The sequence below is a fragment of the Gorilla gorilla genome, chromosome 10 (assembly GCF_029281585.2).
Source record: "Gorilla gorilla gorilla isolate KB3781 chromosome 10, NHGRI_mGorGor1-v2.1_pri, whole genome shotgun sequence".
NCBI lineage: Eukaryota > Metazoa > Chordata > Mammalia > Primates > Hominidae > Gorilla > Gorilla gorilla.
In genome coordinates, this window is record NC_073234.2 from 42016637 (window position 1) to 42037420 (window position 20784).

The 20784-nt window shown below is 40.3% G+C and overlaps 1 long non-coding RNA gene across 1 annotated transcript; it reads left to right on the forward strand.

Moving 5' to 3' along the window:
• Positions 1-1361: 1361 nt before the first annotated feature.
• Positions 1362-11140, forward strand: LOC134756558 (uncharacterized). The gene is made up of 2 exons (XR_010129314.1): positions 1362-2024; positions 3905-11140. It is a non-coding gene; the product is annotated as an uncharacterized lncRNA (long non-coding RNA).
• The last annotated feature ends 9644 nt before the right edge of the window (positions 11141-20784 follow it).

Here is a 20784-nt window from a genome sequence, read left to right on the forward strand (position 1 = left end):
CTTGTGGCTGGATAGAAAAGATTTGTTTAACACTGGGGTTCAGTTTTAGAAAATGTGACGATAATTCCCATGGGAGCCTCACACGCCATACTCTTTTGAAATGTTTTAGGACACAGTGCTTTCCTATTTGCTTCACTATTATCTATTTCTCACCAAGCGAGATCAAATGAGAAAGTGGGGTACATTTGCTGGATTACCTCAAGTATACACAAAAATATTTCTTTGATTATAAGTGAATACTTTGGTATATGTTAGAATTGCAAGTGTTCCTTAGAATTATGCAAATTTGTAGTTCCTAATATTTATGATGTATGTGTTCATTTTACAGTGTCTCATTTCATTTATTAATCTCTCTACATCTATCAATCTGGCTCCTTCTCTGAATCTATCATCTCTACACATGTCTACATACATATATCACTTTGTGCATGTGTGTCTGTGTGTGTGTGTGTGTGCAAGAGAGAGAGAGATAGAGAATGTATGTGTTTTTCCTAGACTGATCTGTACATCTAGGCAGCTATAGAGAGATTTTGTTTGTTTCAGAAAATCCCTGCAAACATGGTCACTCTCATGGTTTCAGAAGTTGTAATAACCTGGTTAGAACCCTCACACTTTCCAATGAAAACCACTGTATTTGTATTCAGCAACCATATAACAAAGAGGATGACCAGTCGGTATTTATTATGTCCCCTTCAAAGAGAGAACACAGACTTTCAGATGCATCTTAGTTCAGAGGAGCAGTTAACAAGCCCTGCAGAGGGGAAATGCAGCTGGGAATATCTCACTAGATGTGTCAAGGAAAGTTGAATTTGAACTGTAAATCAAAACTTCTTCATTCATCGATTTTATTTGCTTCAGAGATGTTTTATCTTCATTTTTGATGTTCAGTAGACAGGAGCTACTAATACTGTCTGTAGGACAGAGAAATGGGGTTTGTGCAGAGAAAGAAAGATATTCACTAAGATATTGTGCTCAACTCCCACGGTAAAATTTGAAAATGATAAATCCTGTTGGCAGTATATGTTTCCAAATGGAACTGCTTCATTTTCAGTGTGTCACCTACTTCATTCTAAATTTTTTTCTCCCACAAGATGGTAAACACTTAAAATACCTGAGGGGAATTTATTATGGAAAGACGTCTTTTGATTTCAGGTGATTTTCTTACCTTTTTTGGAAAAGCAAGCATATACACGTTTTTTGTCATGTGATTCAGACTCCCTGAGGCATACTTCTTTGGAGAATGGAAGAGGTAGTTATTTGGGTTTTAAGAAAGAAAATAAAAATATAATGTTCTTGTATGTGTCTTTGGGGTCCAGGACTCAAGTTACAGTTCAGACAACTCAATACATTTATTTCCCCATTTAGCAGTATCTGCACAAAAAAGAATTAGGAGACTGTCAGGCCTCTGAGCCCAAGCCAAGCCATCGCATCCCCTGTGACCTGCACGTATACGCCCAGATGGCCTGAAGTAACTAAAGAATCACAAAAGAAGTGAATATGCCCTGCCCCACCTTAACTGATGACACTCCACCACAAAAGAAGTGTAAATGACCGGTCCTTGCCTTAACTGATGACATTACCTTGTAAAAGTCCTTTTCCTGGCTCATCCTGGCTCAAAAAGCACCCCCACTGAGCACCTTGTGACCCCCACTCCTGCCCACTGAGCAACTTACGACCCCCACTCCTATCCGCCAGAGAACAAACCCCCTTTGACTGTAATTTTCCTTTACCTACCCAAATCCTATAAAACGGCCCCACCCTTATCTCCCTTCCTGACTCTCTTTTCGGCCTCAGCCTGCCTGCACCCAGGTGAAATAAACAGCCATGTTGCTCACACAAAGCCTGTTTGGTGGTCTCTTCACACGGACGCGCGTGAAATTTGGTGCCGTGACTCGGATCGGGGGACCTCCCTTGGGAGATCAATCCCCTGTCCTCCTGCTCTTTGCTCCGTGAGAAACATCCACCTACGACCTCAGGTCCTCAGACCGACCAGCTCAAGAAACATCTCACCAATTTCAAATCCGGTAAGCGGCCTCTTTTTACTCTCTTCTCCAACCTCCCTCACTATCCCTCAACCTCTTTCTCCTTTCAATCTTGGCGCCACACTTCAATCTCTCCCTTTTCTTAATTTCAATTCCTTTCATTTTCTGGTAGAGACAAAAGAGACATGTTTTATCCATGAACCCAAAACTCCGGCGCCAGTCACGGACTGGGAAGGCAGCCTTCCCTTGGTGTTTAATCATAGCAGGGACGCCTCTCTGATTATACACTCACGTTTCAAGGGTGTCAGACCACGCAGGGATGCCTGCCTTGGTCCTTCACCCTTAGCGGCAAGTCCCGCTTTCCTGGGGCAGGGGAAAGTACCCCTCAACCCCTTCCCCTTCACCCTTAGCGGCAAGTCCTGCTTTCCTGGGGCAGGGGAAAGTACCCCTCAACCCCTTCCCCTTCACCCTTAGCGGCAAGTCCCGCTTTCCTGGGGCAGGGGCAAGTACCCCTCAACCCCTTCTCCTTCACCCTTGGCGGCAAGTCCCGCTTTCCTAGGGGGCAACAAGCCCGCATTCGCTTATTTCCGCACCCCAACCTCTTATCTCTGTGCCCCAATCCCTTATTTCCATGCCCCAACCCATTCTCTGCTTTTCTGGAGGGCAAGAACCCCCCACCCCTTCTCCGTGTCTCTACTCTTTTCTCTGGGCTTGCCTCCTTCACTATGGGTAAGCTTCCACCTTCCATTCCTCCTTCTTCTCCCTTAGCCTGTGTTCTCAAAAACTTAAAACCTCTTCAACTCACACCTGACCTAAAACCTAAATGCCTTATTTTCTTCTGCAATGCCAGTTGACCCCAATACAAACTCGACAGTAGTTCCAAATAGCCAGAAAATGGCACTTTGAATTTTTCCATCCTGCAAAATCTAAATAATTCTTGTTGTAAAATAGGCAAACAGTCTGAGGTGCCTGACGTCCAGGCATTCTTTTACACATCAGGCCCTTCCTAGTCTCTGTGACCAGTGCAACTCGTCCCAAATCTTCCTTCTTTCCCTCCCGCCTGTCCCCTCAGTACCAACCCCAAGCATTGCTGAGTCTTTCTAATCTTCCTTTTCTACAGACCCATCTGACCTCTCCCTTCCTCCCCAGGTTGTTCCTCGCCAGGCTGAGCTAGGTCCCAATTCTTCCTCAGCCTCCGCTCCTCCACCCTATAATCTTTTTATCACCTCCCCTCCTCACACCTGGTCCGGCTTACAGTTTCGTTCCATGACTAGCCCTCCCCAACCTGCCCAGCAATTTACTCTTGAAAAGGTGGCTGGAGCTAAAGGCATACTCAAGGTTAATGCTCCTTTTTCTTTATCCCAAATCAGATAGCGTTTAGGCTCTTTTTCATCAAATATAAAAATCCAGCCCAGTTCATGACTTGTTTGGCAGCAACCCTGAGACACTTTACAGCCCTAGACCCTAAAAGGTCAAAAGGTTGTCTTATTCTCAAAATACATTTTATTACCCAATCTGCTCCCGACATTAAATAAAACTCCAAAAATTAAATTCCAGCCCTCAAACCCCACAACAGGATTTAATTAACTTCACCTTCAAGGTGTACAATAATAGAAAAAAGTTGCAATTCCTTGCCTCCACTGTGAGACAAACCCCAGCCACATCTCCAGCACACAAGAACTTCCAAACGCCTGAACCGCAGCGGCCAGGTGTTCCTCCAGAACCTCCTCCCCCAGGAGCTTGCTACACATGCCGCAAATCTGGCCACTGGGCCAAAGAATGCCCGCAGCCCGGGATTCCTCCTAAGCCACGTCCCATCTGTGTGGGACCCCACTGAAAATCGGACTGTTCAACTCACCTGGCAGCCACTCCCAGATCCCCTGGAACTCTGGCCCAAGGCTGTCTGACTGACTCCTTCCCAGATCTTCTCGGCTTAGCAGCTGAAGACTGACACTGCCCGATCGCCTCAGAAGCCCCCTAGACCATCACGGACGCCGAGCTTCCAGTAACTCTCACAGTGGAAGGTAAGTCCGTCCCCTTCTTAATCAATATGGAGGCTACCCACTCCACATTACCTTCTTTTCAAGGGCCTGTTTCCCTTGCCTCCATAACTGTTGTGGGTATTGACGGCCAGGCTTCTAAACCTCTTAAAACTCCCCAACTCTGGTGCCAACTTAGACAATACTCTTTTAAGCACTCCTTTTTAGTTATCCCCACCTGCCCAGTTCCCTTATTAGGCTGAGACACTTTAACTAAATTATCTGCTTCCCTGACTATCCTGGACTACAGCTATATCTCATTGCTGCCCTTCTTCCCAATCCAAAGCTTCCTTTGCGTCCTCCTCTTGTATCCCCCTACCATAACCCACAAGTATAAGATACCTCTACTCCCTCCTTGGCGACCGATCATGCACCCCTTACCATCTCATTAAAACCTAATCACCCTTACCCCACTCAATGCCAAAATCCCATCCCGCAGCACACTTTAAAAAGATTAAAGCCTGTTATCACTCACCTGCTACAGCATGGCCTTTTAAAGCCTATAAACTCTCCTTACAATTCCCCCATTTTACCTGTCCTAAAACCAGACAAGCCTTACAAGTTAGTTCAGGATCTGTGCCTTATCAACCAAATTGTTTTGCCTATCCACCCCGTGGTGCCAAACCCATATACTCTCCTATCCTCCATACCTGCCTCTACAACCCATTATTCTGTTCTACATCTCAAACATGCTTTCTTTACTATTCCTTTGCACCCTTAATCCCAGCCTCTCTTCGCTTTCACTTGGACTGACCCTGACACCCATCAAGCTCAGCAAATTACCTAGGCTGTACTGCCGCAAAGCTTCACAGACAGCCCCCATTACTTCAATCAAGCCCAAATTTCTTCCTCAACTGTTACCTATCTCGGCATAATTCTCATAAAAACACACGTGCTCTCCCTGCCAATCGTGTCTGACTGATCTCTCAAACCCCAGCACCTTCTAAAAAACAACTCCTTTCCTTCCTAGCCATGGTTAGGGCAGTCAGAATTCTTACACAAGAGCCAGGACCACACCCTGTAGCCTTCTGTCCAAACAACTTGACCTTACTGTTTTAGCCTAGCCCTCATGTCTGCGTGCGGTGGCTGCCACTGCATTAATACTTTTAGAGGCCCTCAAAATCACAAACTATGCTCAACGCACTCTCTACAGTTCTCATAACTTCCAAAATCTATTTTCTTCCTCATACCTGACACATATACTTTCTGCTTCCCGGCTCCTTCAGCTATACTCACTCTGTTGAGTCTCCCACAATTACCGTTGTTCCTGGCCCAGACTTCAGTCCAGCCTCCCACATTATTCCTGATACCACACCTGACCCCCATGACTGTATCTCTCTGATCCACCTGACATTAACCCCATTTCCCCAAATTTCCTTCTTTCCTGTTCCTCACCCTGATCACGCTTGATTTATTGATGGCAGTTCCACCAGGCCTAATCGCCACATACCAGCAAAGGCAGGCTATGCTATAGTACAAGCCACTAGCCCGCCTCTCAGAACCTCTCATTTCCTTTCCATCGTGGAAATCTATCCTCAAGGAAATAACTTCTCAGTATTCCATCTGCTATTCTACTACTCCTCAAGGATTATTCAGGCCCCCTCCCTTCCCTACACATCAAGCTCGAGGATTTGCCCCCACCCAGGACTGGCAAATTAGCTTTACTCAACATGCCTGAGTCACGAAACTAAAATACCTCTTAGTCTAAATAGACACTTTCACTGAATAAGTAAAGGCCTTTCCTACAGGGTCTGAGAAGGCCTCCGCAGTCATTTTTTCTGTTCTGTCAGACATAATTCCTCAGTTTAGCCTTCCCACCTCAATACAGTCTGATAACAGATGAGCCTTTATTAGTCAAATCAGCCAAGCAGTTTTTCAGGCTCTTAGTATTCAGTGAAACCTTTATATCCCTTACAGTCCTCCATCTTCAAGAAAGGTAGAATGGACTGAAGGTCTTTTAAAAACACACCTCACCAAGCTCAGCCATCAAAAAGGACTGGACAATATTTTTATCACTTTCCCTTCTCAGAATTCAGGTCTGTCCTCGGAATGCTACAAGGTACAGCCCATTTAAGCTCCTGTATAGATGCTCCTTTTTATTAGGCCCCAGTCTTATTCCAGACACTGGACCAACTTAGACTGCGCCCCCAAAAAAGCTTGTCATCCCTACTATTTTCTGTCTAGTCATACTCCTCCGTTCTCAACTACTCATACATGCCCTGCTCTTGTTTACACTGCCAGTTTACACTGTTTATCCAAGCCATCACAGCTGATATCTCCTCGTGCTATCCCCATACCGCCACTCTTAACTCTTGAAGTAAATGAATAATCTTTGCTGGCAGGACTATGCTGAATCTCCTTAGGCACTCTCTAATCAGATGTCCTAGGTCCTCCCAATTCTTAGACCTTTTATACCTGTTTTTCTCCTTCTTATTCCATTTAGTTTTTCAGTTCATACAAAACCATATCCAGGCCATCACCAATCATTCTATACAACAAATGTTTCTTCTAACAACCCCACAATATCACCCCTTACCACAAGATCTCCTTTCAGCTTAATCTCTCCCACTCTAGGTTCCCACGCCGCCCCTAATCCCTCTTGAAGCAGGCCTGAGGAACATCGTCCACTCTCTCTCCATACCACCCCCCAAAAATTTTCGCCGCCCCAACACTTCAACACTATTTTGTTTTATTTTTCTTATTAAGAAGGCAGGAATGTCAGGCCTCTGAGCCCAAGCCAAGCCATCACATCCCCTGTGACCTGCACATATACGCCCAGATGGCCTGAAGTAACTAAAGAATCACAAAAGAAGTGAATATGCCCTGCCCCACCTTAACTGATGACATTCCACCACAAAAGAAGTGTAAATGGCCGGTCCTTGCCTTAACTGATGACATTACCTTGTGAAAGTCCTTTTCCTGGCTCATCCTGGCTCAAAAAGCACCCCCACTGAGCACCTTGCGACCCCCACTCCTGCCCACTGAGCACCTTGCGACCCCCACTCCTATCCGCCAGAGAACAAACCCCCTTTGACTGTAATTTTCCTTTACCTACCCAAATCCTATAAAACGGCCCCACCCTTATCTCCCTTCCCTGACTCTCTTTTCGGCCTCAGCCTGCCTGCACCCAGGTGAAATAAACAGCCATGTTGCTCACACAAAGCCTGTTTGGTGGTCTCTTCACATGGACGCGCATGAAAGAGACTTTACCAGTGAAAATTTTAAAATAGTCTGAAATCACCCCAACAACAGCAAATCCAAAAAGAACAACCATTCTTTTTCTTTTCAAATTACACATCTCTCAAGTGGCATTTTGTACATTCTTTTTTTCTTTAAAGCTATCCTTGAAAACAAGAGTTATTTAGTAACCATTTGAGCAAACGCGGTCTATTTTTCTCTGATCACACCAGTCTGCAGGGGGATGGGGGAGGGGAGGCAGTCACAAAACCAGCATTTTACTGGATTTTACTGACTTTCTATTAGCAAAAACAGTTTTCTTCAAATTCTACCACACAGTTGAGATTTCCCAAGGAGTGCCTAATGAATTTGCCATAAACCAACCTTCCAGATTACCATTTTGCCTCCTCTTCTGCCTCAGCTAATTCTGATGACCATCACTATATTCTTCAAAAAAGAAATTTGAACTGTAAAGCCAAAGCACACAGAAGGCTTTGCTGCCAGCGTTGGCCGTCATCCAGGGCCTGTCTCAAAGCAGCCTGTCTCTTGTTCCCTGCCTTCTGAATATGACATGCTGATGCTGCTCACTGGTGGTGCTACCAGAAATACTATTGCAGATGGCCACTGAAGGTGCCACCACTGGGACCAGTGCCTGCCAATTTCTACATTTCAACAGCCACTGACAGATATCTAGGTCCTGCATAGCTGTCTGTACTTCTGGCACCATTTCTCATGCTTGCCAGTACAATGGTACCACCCCTCCTTGCCTTTATAACTGCTGACACCAACATTTCTGATGCTCCATGCTCTCAATATTTTGTGCAGGTTTGAAAGAAGAGGCATTTTTAGTTTTCATCCACTCTTTTATTATTAGCCTTTTTGCCCAAGAATCAAGGCATGAATTTGTAAGGGCCAACTGGAGAACAACTTGAGTGACCAATACCAAGTTGTACTCAAATTTGCCTTCTAGCAGGAAACTGCTGCTTTTGAAACAGACTGTGCACTTTTACTTTTTCTTCCTGTAGGATATGTGTTTCTTGGTTTTCATCTAAACAAGGTCTTTGAACAGCCAACCTACAAGAATGTCAGCTATAGCCATGTATTCCTCAATGCTAGGCAGAACGCAAAAGAGATTCAAATTGGGACTTTTGATAAACATCATTCAAATAATTGCAACAACATAACACATGTCACATTGGAGCCCATTGGTGTGAGGGCTAGAGTGATCAACTTTTTTGAAGAGAGTTTAATGTCATGGAGAATTAAAAATAAACATAAACACTAATGCACAGTCTTTTTTATTTGAATGAATAACTAAGGTTTTGTTTGTTATCCTGGAAAATAAAAAGGGGAAAGTAAGCTGTTTTTCTAAAAAAATTGTTTTGATTTTTCTTCCCTTTGAAAAACAGAGCTGGAAGTACCACTAATGTCAGAGTTCCAAAAGGGTGTTTTGCCTCAAATGTGAACCATGAAACTAAGGTAAAATTGTACCAATTGTACTGGTCAATATAATCTAAGCAAAAAAATCTGATTTAATGAAGATAACTATAGGAACATCTATAAACTAGATTTTTCTCTTCTGCCTGGGTCTTAGGAGGAAACAACAGTGGGAAACAAGCCTCCTCCCATAAGTGAAGTGACAGCCTTTGGGATTAGGGACTAGGAAGCAACTGGATCTGTTCTGATCCATGGAAAATGATTTGGGTGAGAGTTGGAGAATATTGCCCAATCAGAGAGCTGGAAACAGAGACTGTTAAATTTGGTCATCATGTATAAATAACCCATCTAGCTTTAGATTTACTGCCACTTCAGGGCAAGAGCTAGCATCAAAACTAAGTCATATTCCAGGAGAAGACATGAACATAAACCTAGCCAAAAGTTACATACATCCTGATAATAAAATTATCTGAAAATTGAATGTATATTATGACATGGGTGGGAGAATGAGCAGGAAGGATAGTAGGTATGGTGTCTCTTCCATCTTTGTCTATAAGAATAAAATAAAGAGATCTCATTTGTTTGAGGTACCAGATTCTCTATAAGTTGGAAGAAATTTAAAAAGATTTTCTGTAAAATGTCAAGCTAGTCCAGGATATATACTACAAAACTTTCTTTTGCCAATTCCTCTCCAAATCCTAAAGATGCAATCAAACATCCACACATAGTCATGATGTTTATAAATAAATATTCCGTGAAATAATTTTTTTTTTTTTTTGAGACAGGGTCTCGGTCTGTCACCCAGGCTGGAGTGCAGTGGCGCAATCTCGGCTCACTCCAAGTTCCGCCTCCCAGGTTCACGCCATTCTCCTGCCTCAGCCTCCTGAGTAGCTGGGACTACAGGCGCCCGCCACCATGCCTGGCTAATTTTTTGTATTTTTATTAGAGACGGGGTTTCACCATGTTAGCCAGGATGGTCTCCATCTCCTGACCTCGTGATCCACCCGCCTCGGCCTCTCAAAGTGCTGGGATTACAGGCGTGAGCCACCGCGCCCGGCAATGAAATAATTTTTAAGCTTCCTTTGCTATAAGAATATTTGTCTACAAATATAAAAAGTATCCACTTGAATTTCCCAAGATAGCCTTTTCAAATGACTCGAATCATCTATTTCATCCCCAGCAGCTCCTGTGTTCTAAAGCAAGCAATGCTTTTAGTGAAATGTTTAATGTTTCTTGTAGTTAGCATATCAGTTAATGATAATAATTAGTGATGCAATAGAGTTTTAGTTTATATGTCCTGTTTGCATTTTATAGTATGTTAGGGTCTGCTGTAAAGATCCATTAGCATAATATATTCCATTTTAGAGGGTTTTATATGAGATATTTGTGCCATGGTGTTAAGGTCTACTGGCCTATGATCAGGAGATTAGAATTCTGGCCTCAGATTTGTCTCTGGACACATGAAATACACAAGACAAGTCTCTTCAACCCTTGGAGCCTCAGTTTTGTTATATGAAAAATGAGAAGTTGGGTTAGAAAGTCTCTTTTGGTCTGAAATATTTATCTTTCTTAGATCATAATTTTTATATTAAATTTTAAATTTAGCTTTTCCATTACAACTAACTCTTAATGTCATTTTCTTCTTTTTGTGCCTGGTAAAGAAGCAAATTGACAGTTCTTGCATCAAGAAGTGTCCCTAATGGCCTCTTTGTATAAAGTATTCATTAGGCCCACCGTCCTTTCCTGGTTGTGGTTATCTCTTATCCTAAATGATGAAACAGGGTCTCGGGGAGTAATAACCTTACTCAAACTTATAGTGCCAGGCTAGGATTTGAAAACAGGTCTGCATAACCTTGAAATCCTTGTTTTTTTTTCTACTAAAACACCAATTTATTAGTCACATCTGTGACTTATTTTTGTCCAAATACTGAATCTGAATGCAATCCTCAATTGCATCATTGTTTCTGAGTAAAGCTACTAAAGTTTTATAACTAAACACTTCGCAACCCAACTCCAGGGAAAGCTTTGGAGTGAAAAGCAGCAAGTACTTATTAGAGCAAACATCCTGGGTGATACGTCAACAATAATGCAAACAGAAAGTCAATGCTGTGCATAGCAATCAAAACCATACATTTTCATAGCTAATTGGCAATCTAAATTAAGAATGGCCTGTAGAAATATAATGTGATCAAGTCTTAAAACATCAATCCATGTGTGCTTTCTTTCTTCCATGTGTATTTTGAGCCTGCCTTCAAGCAGTCGGAACCATCCACAAGGCACTGAGGAGAAGGATTGTTAGACAAAAAGAGAAACCATGGATATTCTGTATTTTGACATATAAATTAAGTTGTTTGGAATCAAACCTTGTAGAGAGTGGAACATGGGGACTACTCGTGCCCTGAACAAAACAAATGACAGTCAGAAACATGGCACCCTTCCCTCTTTCAGCTAGAGTGCAAGAGGAAATTGAAATAATACTAATAATAAAGGAGCTGGTGGAAAGAATTATTTAAATTTGTGTATGCAATATTAAGCTCATCCCCAAGTGGTCCATGTGTAAAACCAATTAGAATCAAAATGGCGAAAGCTTTGGGAACAAAACTGTGGTATGGAATACCACCCAGGTTTCAAATTGGTCTCTTGTAATACAAAGGCCAGCTAGGATGTGCTTTTTTTGTTTTGCTTTGTTTTCTTGAGACAGAGTCTCACTCTGTCACCCAGGTTGAAGTGCAATGGCACAATCTTGGCTCACTGCAACCTCCGCCTCCCGGGTTCAAGAGATTCTCCTGCCTCAGCCTCTTAAGTAGCTGAGATTTCAGGCACATGCCACCATACCCGGCTAATTTTTGTATTTTTAGTAGAGATGGGGTTTCACCATGTTGGTCAGGCTGGTGTTGAACTCCTGACCTTGTGATCCACCCGCTTCGGCCTCCCAAAGTGCTGGAATTACAGGAGTGAGCCACTGCACCCAGCCAGAATGTGCATTCTGAACCTAAATGCTGCCAGTTCCAATGAAATATTTAAATAGCAGCCAGTGGCACAAAGTATAATATTCAAAATATCTAAGATACAATCCAAAATTACTCAGCATATCAAGAACCAGGAAAATCTCCAGTCAAATGAGGAAAGACAAGAGATGGCAATGCCAAAAAAACACAGATATTCGAATTATCTGTGAAGAACTTCAAAACAGTTATAAAAATGCCCCAGTAAGATATCATAAATACCCTTGAAATTAACGAAAACATAGAAAGTCTCATAAAAGATATAGAAGATACAAAGAAGAAACAAGTGGAGATTTTAGGAGCGAAAAATACAATCAACTGAACCTTTAAAAACTCGGTTGGTAGGCTCAATAGTCCATATATCCAGAATACATAAAGGATTCTCAAAACTCAAGCATAAAAACAAACAACCTAATTAAAAAACAGGCAAAAGACTTAATCAGACACTTTACCTAACAGGATATATAGATAGAATAAGTACATGAAAAGATTTCCAATATCACTAACCATTAATTAGAGGCAACTTAAAACCACAATTGCACATACACTTATCGCATAACCTAGCAATCCTACTCCTAAGAATTTGGCATAGAAAAATAAGAACTTATATTCATGCAAATACCTGTACATGAATACATAAATATTTATAACATCTTTATCTGAAATAGTCAAAAACTGGAAACAACTCATATATCCTTCAATGAGTGAATGGACAAACAAGCCACAGTTCATTTTCAAAATTGAACACTACTCAATAACAAAAAGAAACATACTGTTTGTTAGCCCAACCTGCGCCATTTTGTAAACCCCACCATTTAGCACACCCTGGCCAGCATGGAAAATTCCACTGGGGCCCAGGCTGTGAGAAACATCCTGGGCCGGTCCCAGGCTGTGAGAAACATCCTGGGCCGGTCCCAGGCTGTGAGAAACATCCTGGGCCGGTCCCAGGCTGTGAGAAACATCCTGGGCCGGTCCCAGGCTGTGAGAAACATCCTGGGCCGGTCCCAGGCTGTGAGAAACATCCTGGGCCGGTCCCAGGCTGTGAGAAACATCCTGGGCCGGTCCCAGGCTGTGAGAAACATCCTGGGCCGGTCCCAGGCTGTGAGAAACATCCTGGGCCGGTCCCAGGCTGTGAGAAACATCCTGGGCCGGTCCCAGGCCCAATCACCTGCCTGCAGGAAATTCCTCCCTTAGCAGCAGCTAACCACACCGCCCCATCCCATTTTGCAACAATTCCCCCTCTCCTGTCCAGACCTGTAACTGCCCCAGTCTGTAAGTGGGGCGTGGGTTCCAGTGCTGGTGTCCCCCTCCGCAGGTTTCCTTAATAAACCTGTGTTGCTGTTGAGCCACTAACTCTCTCTCTCTCTTTTACCTTCCCTCTCCCTGACAAACCTTGCATTATTGATATCTGAACTTGGAATAACTCCAAGGGAATTACACTGAGTAAAAAAGTCAATCACAGGCCGAGCGCGGTGGCTCATGCCTGTAATCCCAGCCCTTTGGGAGGCCCAGGCGGGTGGATCATTTGAGGTCAGGAGTTGAAGACCAGCCTGGCCAACATGGTGAAATCCCGTCTCTACTAAAAATACAAAAATTGGCGGTAATGGAGCGCACCTGTAATCACAGCTACTTGGAAGGTTGAGGTAGGAGATTTGCTTGAGCCTAGGAGGTGGAGGTTGTAGTGAGGTGAGATCGCACCACTGCACTCCAGGCTGGGCGACACAGTGACACCCTCAAAAAAAAAAAAAAAAGCCAATCACAAAAGAAAACTTATGGAATAAAATATATACATTTCATTTACATAAAATTCTCAAAATAACTAAATTGCAGTGATGAAGAACAAATCAATGGTTGCTGGACATTAGGTTTTCACAGCAGTGTGACTATAAAGGGATAGCATGAGTGAGTTCCCTTAGGGTGTGGAAACACTTCTGATTTTGATTATGGTGGTAGTTACATAAATATGTACATATGACAAAATTTCATACAACTGTACACAAGCATAGAGTACCCATAAAAAACTGTTGAAATATGAATATAGTCTGTAGTTTAGTTAATAGTATTTTTGTAATTACACTATTTTTCTGGTTTTGATTATCATGCTATCATTACATAAGATGTTATCACTAGGGAAATCCATGTGAAAGACAAATGGGAACTCTGCAGCTTTTGCAAATTCTAGCTGAGTTAATTAAAAGTATAATTTTATTAATTTTTTTGTAAAAATAATCGAATTCTCATATAAATATATAATGAGCATGTGTCCGATAATTATTTATTAATGATTAAAGACAAAGCAAATTCAAGAGGCTATGAAAGACAGATGCTTAGGGCCGGCGCGATGGCTCACGCCTATAATCCCAGCACTTTGGGAGGCCAAGGAGGGTGGATCACAAGGTCAGGAGATCAAGACCATCCTGCCCAACATGGTGAAATCCTGTCTCTACTAAGAATACAAAAAACTAGCCGGGCGTGGTTGGTGTACGCCTGTAGTCTCAGCTACTTGGGAGGCTGAGGCAGGGGAATCGCTTGAACCCGTGAGGCAGAGATTGCAGTGAGCCGAGATCGTGCCCATGGCACTCCACCCTGGCAACAGAGTGAAAAAAAAAAAAAGGATAGATGCTTATATAGTCAGCTAAAACAATTGATATGGAAATGAGATATCTAAATTAGGTACAAAAATGTTTAAAAGACAATAAATCTAGAACACTTCCCCCTCTCCCACCCCCCACAGACATATGTACTCGACAAAAATTATTTGCATCTTTATTGGGCAAAAATCAATTGCAATTTCTTATTTTTCCAAGATAACGTCTAATTTTATGGGGCCTAAGGCCAAATCAAAACCAATAATAAGTCAAGCAAAGTTAGAAGTCCCTGAATAACAGATGATGTCTAGGCAGACTTCTCAGATTATTCTCCAATATGACATTTAAAAAACATACAGGCATTTTTTGGTCTTATTTCCAAGTTTTGAAAATTATTTTCTTAATACCTTCAGTTTTTTGCCTTCTGGGGGAGGTATGTTAATTGGTCTCCATTATTGCCTGTCAAAGACTTTCTATAAATTGCTGCCTGTTCGTCACCTCTGGCTCATTCAGAAAAGGTTGACCACCCTTATCCCAAGAGTACTGAGTCTCCTTGAAAATTGGCCTTGTAGGTACAGCCATATCACAAGAGATCAGGACACTCATTAACATCCTCCCCCAAACAAAGCTGTGATTTTTGATTATCAAAGGAAGGAGTAACATAAAAGGAAAAGTCCCAACACTAGTACCTGGGTGTAAATGGACCATGGGAAAGTTACGCACATTAACCTATCTGGAGCATCCCAATGACCACACATGAATACAATCCAATTTGTTTAATAATAATAAAAATAGCATTTCTGATCTCATGCTTTGTCATATAAAGTTACTCTACCCAAAATTCAATTGTATTCGTAGGAAGAAGGTATCAGAATGCATAACCAACATCAGATTTTAGAGAGACAAAAATAACACTTAATTTTGCAAAAGTAAATTTTCTATACGGCTGTAGCTTCTAGAATAAAGAACATCAGAGTGATGATACCGGTGAAGGTATGCTGCAAAATCTACTTGAACAGAAGAGAACTCTGGGAGAACACCAGAGCTAATCAATAAAAGGATCTGGCAGCGAGGACTTCAGATATGTTGCATTTCTAATTAAACCAAAGCATGAACATTTCATTTTTTTCAGTTAATTGTACAGTGTTTGATTTCTCTGGAGAAATTCAGGTCTGGTAAATAGTTTTCCTGAATGCTTTCCATGCTGGTTCTAACGTATTGACACTGAAGGAATAATCTAATTATTATATGATTAATCGTTGACTGCTGTTGGTCTTAGGCTGATTACATCGATGGTTTATGAAGCAGAATCAGTATTTGGCTCAAATGTCTTCTGAACCGGCAACTTCTACCTAGGGATCAGAACTACATTGAGAAAATATTTCAAACAGAAGCACATGTAATAATTATTCAGTTAATTCCCATTGTCACTCAGAGACATGCAGTTACTAAGCAATGGTAATTACAACTGCAGCATGTGTACTGCTGTTGCCATGTTTAAATTAATGAATATTTTATTGTCAACATGAGAATATAAAAATATCCTGCATTAGTTGTGTAGACAATTCTTATGTGTTTCAGCAACAGAGACAAATAAAATTTACTCATGCAAATTTAATTATAATATAATACATGATAAAATGAATGATATAAATTAGGAAGAGAATTAGAAATTCAAAAATGCTAATTTTTAATAAAGCCAATTAACACACACTAGAATTTAATGCAATCTTTGGCTTTGTCAAATGATTTTTCCATTATTCGTTGGTACAGCATTAAAATTCAAAATGCGAAGAAAAGAAAACATTCAGAAAATACTAATTTTGACAAGAACAGAGAATGAATTCAGGTTTCCCTTCAGGGGTTACTTTTAAATAGGTGCCTGGTAACTAGAAAAAATTCTCTTCATCTGCTGCTTCTAAGATACCTGTCTGTCTTTTGTCAATGCTCTCTTCTATTTTATTTGTAATATCTTAGCTGTCTGGAGACATGTACATAGTGATGTTTAAATACATATAATGTATAGTAATCAGACCAGGGTAATTAGCATAACCATCATCCCAAACACTTGTCATTTCTTTGTGTTGGGAGCATTCAACATTTTCTCTAGCTATTTTAAACTACATGTCATTGTGAACTATAGTCATCCTAGTGACATGGAACAGTAGCATTTACTCCTCCAATCTAGCTAGTATTATTTTTTTGTACATTCTCTGGGGATTCGTATGTAGGACAAATAAAATGTCTTCAAATGATAACTTTGTTTTCTACTTTTGAATTTTCAAAGATTTTCTTTTTCTTGTCCACTTCAATGATTAGAACTTCCATTAAAATTTTGAAAATGCATAGTAAAATGCAGGTATTTTTCCACTTTATTTTTTGTTTGTTTAGCTTTTGAGGTAATATGTTAAATTTGTAAATATTAATTTAATTTTTTGATGATTAGGTCTATTCAGTTTTTCTACTTTTTCTTGAGTTTTCTAAAATTTTATATTTTTCTAATGAATATTCCTTTTTTTCCCTAGGTTTTCAAGTTAATTAGCAAAACGTTATTTGTGATATAACAGGATGTTAAAATGGGACTCCTGTCTCAGCCTTAGCTGAAACCCCAGGACAAATAACACAATCACTATGAAGTACTCCACTTAGAGCAAGTTACCTCCTATGAAATTGCCAGCATTTTTTTTCATGACAAATTGTTTTGGTGTAAAGAGCAAGAGCTAATAAGGCCTGAAGGAAGCTTGTCTTTGGAGCGATTTGGCAATGTACTCTTCAGGCCCCTGTTTTTCTGGGTGGGAATGAAGCAATTTCCTTTTCCCTTGTTTTAGTAAGCTCAGTGAAGAGAACTTTAAGAGAGCTACGCAGAAAGGTTCACATGTGTCTCCTGAAGTTGAGAGTATTTAAGGAATGGTGCTTAATTCTCATAGAAACAAAGAGAAGAGGTAATCTGGAGCCGACAAAGCAATGAAAGAGAAGGCTACCTTCATACCAAATGCTTTTCCTCCAAGAGAAGGCCAATTATGCCTCCAAAAAGCTGGAGAAAAAAAAGAGAGAGAGAAAAGGGCAAGGAGGTGAGAGACCACAGAAGGGAGTCACCCAAGAGTCATCTTAAAAGGGACTCAACCCAAAAGGATCCTCTGAGGAAACAATGTGACCCAGCTAGAAATTAAAGGACTGAGGTGGAGTTATAATTGGCCACACGGCCAGGTTATCCCCCATAAGGAGGATGCCCCCAACAGGGGATCTCTGAAGGAGTCATAAAAGTGCTCATGAGAGAAAGATCAAATAAGAGTGCATCCACTTTTGGCTTGTTGAACTGTTTGATTCCCTTATAGATTCTGGATTGTAGAGCTTTGATGGATGCATAGATTGCAAATGTTTTCTCCCATTCTGTAGGTTGTCTGTTTACTCTGTTGACAGTTTCTTTTGTTGTGCAGAAGCTCCTTAGGTTAATTAGATCCTATTTGTCAATTTGGTCCTGCTTGTTAATTTTTGTTTTTCTTGCAATTGCTTTTGAGGACTTAGTCTTAAATTATTTCCCAAGGCCGATGTCCAGAATAGTGTTTCCTAAGTTTTCTCCTAGGATTCTTACAGTTTGAGGTCTCACATTTAGATTTTTAATCCATCTCAATTTAACTTTTATGTATGGTGAGTGGTAGGCATCTAGTTTCATTCTTCTGCATATGGAATATGTAGCTATCCCGGCACCATTGATTGAATAGGGAGTCCTCTCCTCTTTGTTTATTTGGTGACTTTGTTGAAGATCAGATGGCTGTGGGTGTGTGGCTTTATTTCTGGGTTCTCTATTCTGTCTTATTGGTCTATTGTATGTTTTTGTACCAGTACCATGCTGTTTTGGTTATTGTAGCCTTATAGTATAGTCTGAAGTCAGGTAATGTTATGCTTCTGGCTTTGTTCTCTTTGCTTAGAATTGCTTTGGATATTCAGGCTCTTTTTTGTTCCATGTGAAATTTAGAATAGTCATTTTCTAATTCTGTGAAAAATGACATTCATAGTTTAACAGGAATACTGTTAAATTTGCAGATTGCTTGGGGCAGGATGGCCACTTTAATGATATTGATTCTTCTAATCCATGAACATGAAATGTTTTACCATTTGTTTGTGTCATCTATGATTTCTTTCAGCAGTGTTTTATAGCTCTCTTTGTAGAGATATTTCACCTCCTTGGTTAGATGTATTCCTAGGTATTTTATTATTTGTGTGCCTATTGTTAATGGGCTTGTGTTCTTAATTTGGCTCTCAATTTAAATGTTTTTAGTATATAGAATTCCTACTGATTTGTACATTGTTTTTGTATCCTGAAACATTACTGAAGTCATTTATCAGTTCCAGGAACCGTTTGGTGTACTCTTTTGGGGTTTTTAGGTATAGAATTATATTCTTGGTAAAGAGAGACAGTTTCACTTTTTCTTTTCTTACTTGGAGGCTTTTTATCTCTCTCTATGGCCTGTGTGTTCTAGCTAGCACCTCCAGTACTATGTTGAATAAGAGTGGTGTGACTCAGCATCCTTGTCTTGTTCCAGTTCTCAAAAGGAGTGCTTCCAATTTTTGCCCATTCAGTGTAATGTTGGTTGTGGAATTGTCATAGATGGTTTTTCTTGTTTTGAGGTATGTTCCTTCAATGCCTAGTTTGTTGAGGATTTTTATCATGAAGAGATGTTGAATTTTATCAGAAGCTTTTTCCATGTCTATTGAGATGATCATATGATTTTTGTTTTTAATTCTGATTATGTAAGGAGTCACATTTATTAATTTGCATATGTTGAACCAACCTTGCATTCCAGGAATAACGACTACTTGTTTGTGGTGAATGAACTTTTTGATGTGCTGCTATATTTGGTTTGCTAGTATTTTGTTGAGGATTTTGCATCTATGTTCATCAGGGATATTGGCCTGTACTTTTTTTTCTGTATCTTTGCCAGGTTTTGGTATGAGGGTCATGCTGGCTTCATAAAATGAGTTAGGGAGGAGTCAAGCAAATAATCCCATTAAAAAGTGGGCAAAAGGCATGAACAGACATTTCTCAAAGGAAGACTTTCAAGCAGCCAGCAAACATGAAAAAAATGCTCAACATCACTAATCATTAGAGAAATGAAAATCAAAACCACAATGAGACACCATCTCACACCAATCAGAATGGCAATTATTAAAAAGCCCAAAAACAATAGATGCTGTTGAAGCTATGGAGAAAAGGGAATGCTTATACACTGTTGGTGGAAATGAAAATTAATTCAGGCACTGTGGAAAGCAGTTTGGCAATTTTTCAAAGAACTTGAAATAGAACTACCACTTTGGCTCAGCAATTGCATTTCTAGGTATATATCCAAAAAAATAAATTGTTCTATCAAAAAGATAACTGCACTTATATGTTTATCAAGCACTATTCACCACAGCAAAGACATGAAATCAATGTAGGAATCTATTAATGGTGGATAGGATAAAAAATGTGGTACATGTACACTATGGAACACTATGCAGCCATACAAAAGAACTAAAATTATACCCTTTGCAGCAATATGGGTGCAGCTGGAGGTCATTTTCCTAAGCAAATTAATGTAGAAACAAAAACAAATACTATACATTCTCACTTATAAGTGAGAGCTAAACACTGAGTATTTATGGACATAAAGATGGCAAAAGTAGATATTGGGAAGTACTTAGTGGAGGAGGGAGGGGCCAAAGGTTGAAAAATTAACTATTAGACATTATGTTCACTACTCGAAAGACAGAATCAACCGTACCCCAAACCTCAGCGTCACACAAGATATTCATGTAACAAACCTACCCATTTAACCCTCAAATCTAAAACAAAAATGGAAATTATTGAAAAAAAGAGTGGATCTTCCACACCAAGAGGCAAACTATTAGCCATATAAGCATTTTTCCATTTCCCTTAGTCCCCTTTATTCTTAATATCTTCTCAGAAGAAGTAAAACTACAGCTAGTCAGTTGGGGAAGGGTGAGAAGACTCCCACCATCCTTCCTACCACTACCACTTACTAAAGACTGAATCAGGTTTAATTGGAAGAGGAAGGGAATCTTTTATCAATTCGGAGTATTGATGTTAACCAGGACTGGACTTTTATTACTCAAAATGAAGGACTTTTCATTTTCTAAGACACTAGAAAAATTATGAGCTTTGCTAGAGATTTCTTCCAATGGAAAACAAAATATTTTTTACTATATCTTTGCACAAGAAGGGTATGAAAATGGGAAATTCATTTCTGCTTATATCTAAAGAGGTTCAGTCCATTAAACTGGTATGTTCTCTGGTATTGTTTTTAAAATCTCTGCTTGTCTGTGGTTATATTCCACTTTGATATTTATTTCATTTGTATTTGTTATTTTTACCAATTTTTGTCTATTTTGTTAGTTTCAAAGAACATACTTTTGTCCTCGATGCTCTTTATTATATCTTTATTTCATTATTTTAGATGCTTCTTCATTATTGTCATTTTTTGAATTTCTTTAAATTTATTCTGTGAAGTTTTTCTTCAGCCTCTTAAATAGAACATTAAACTCATTGACCTTCAGC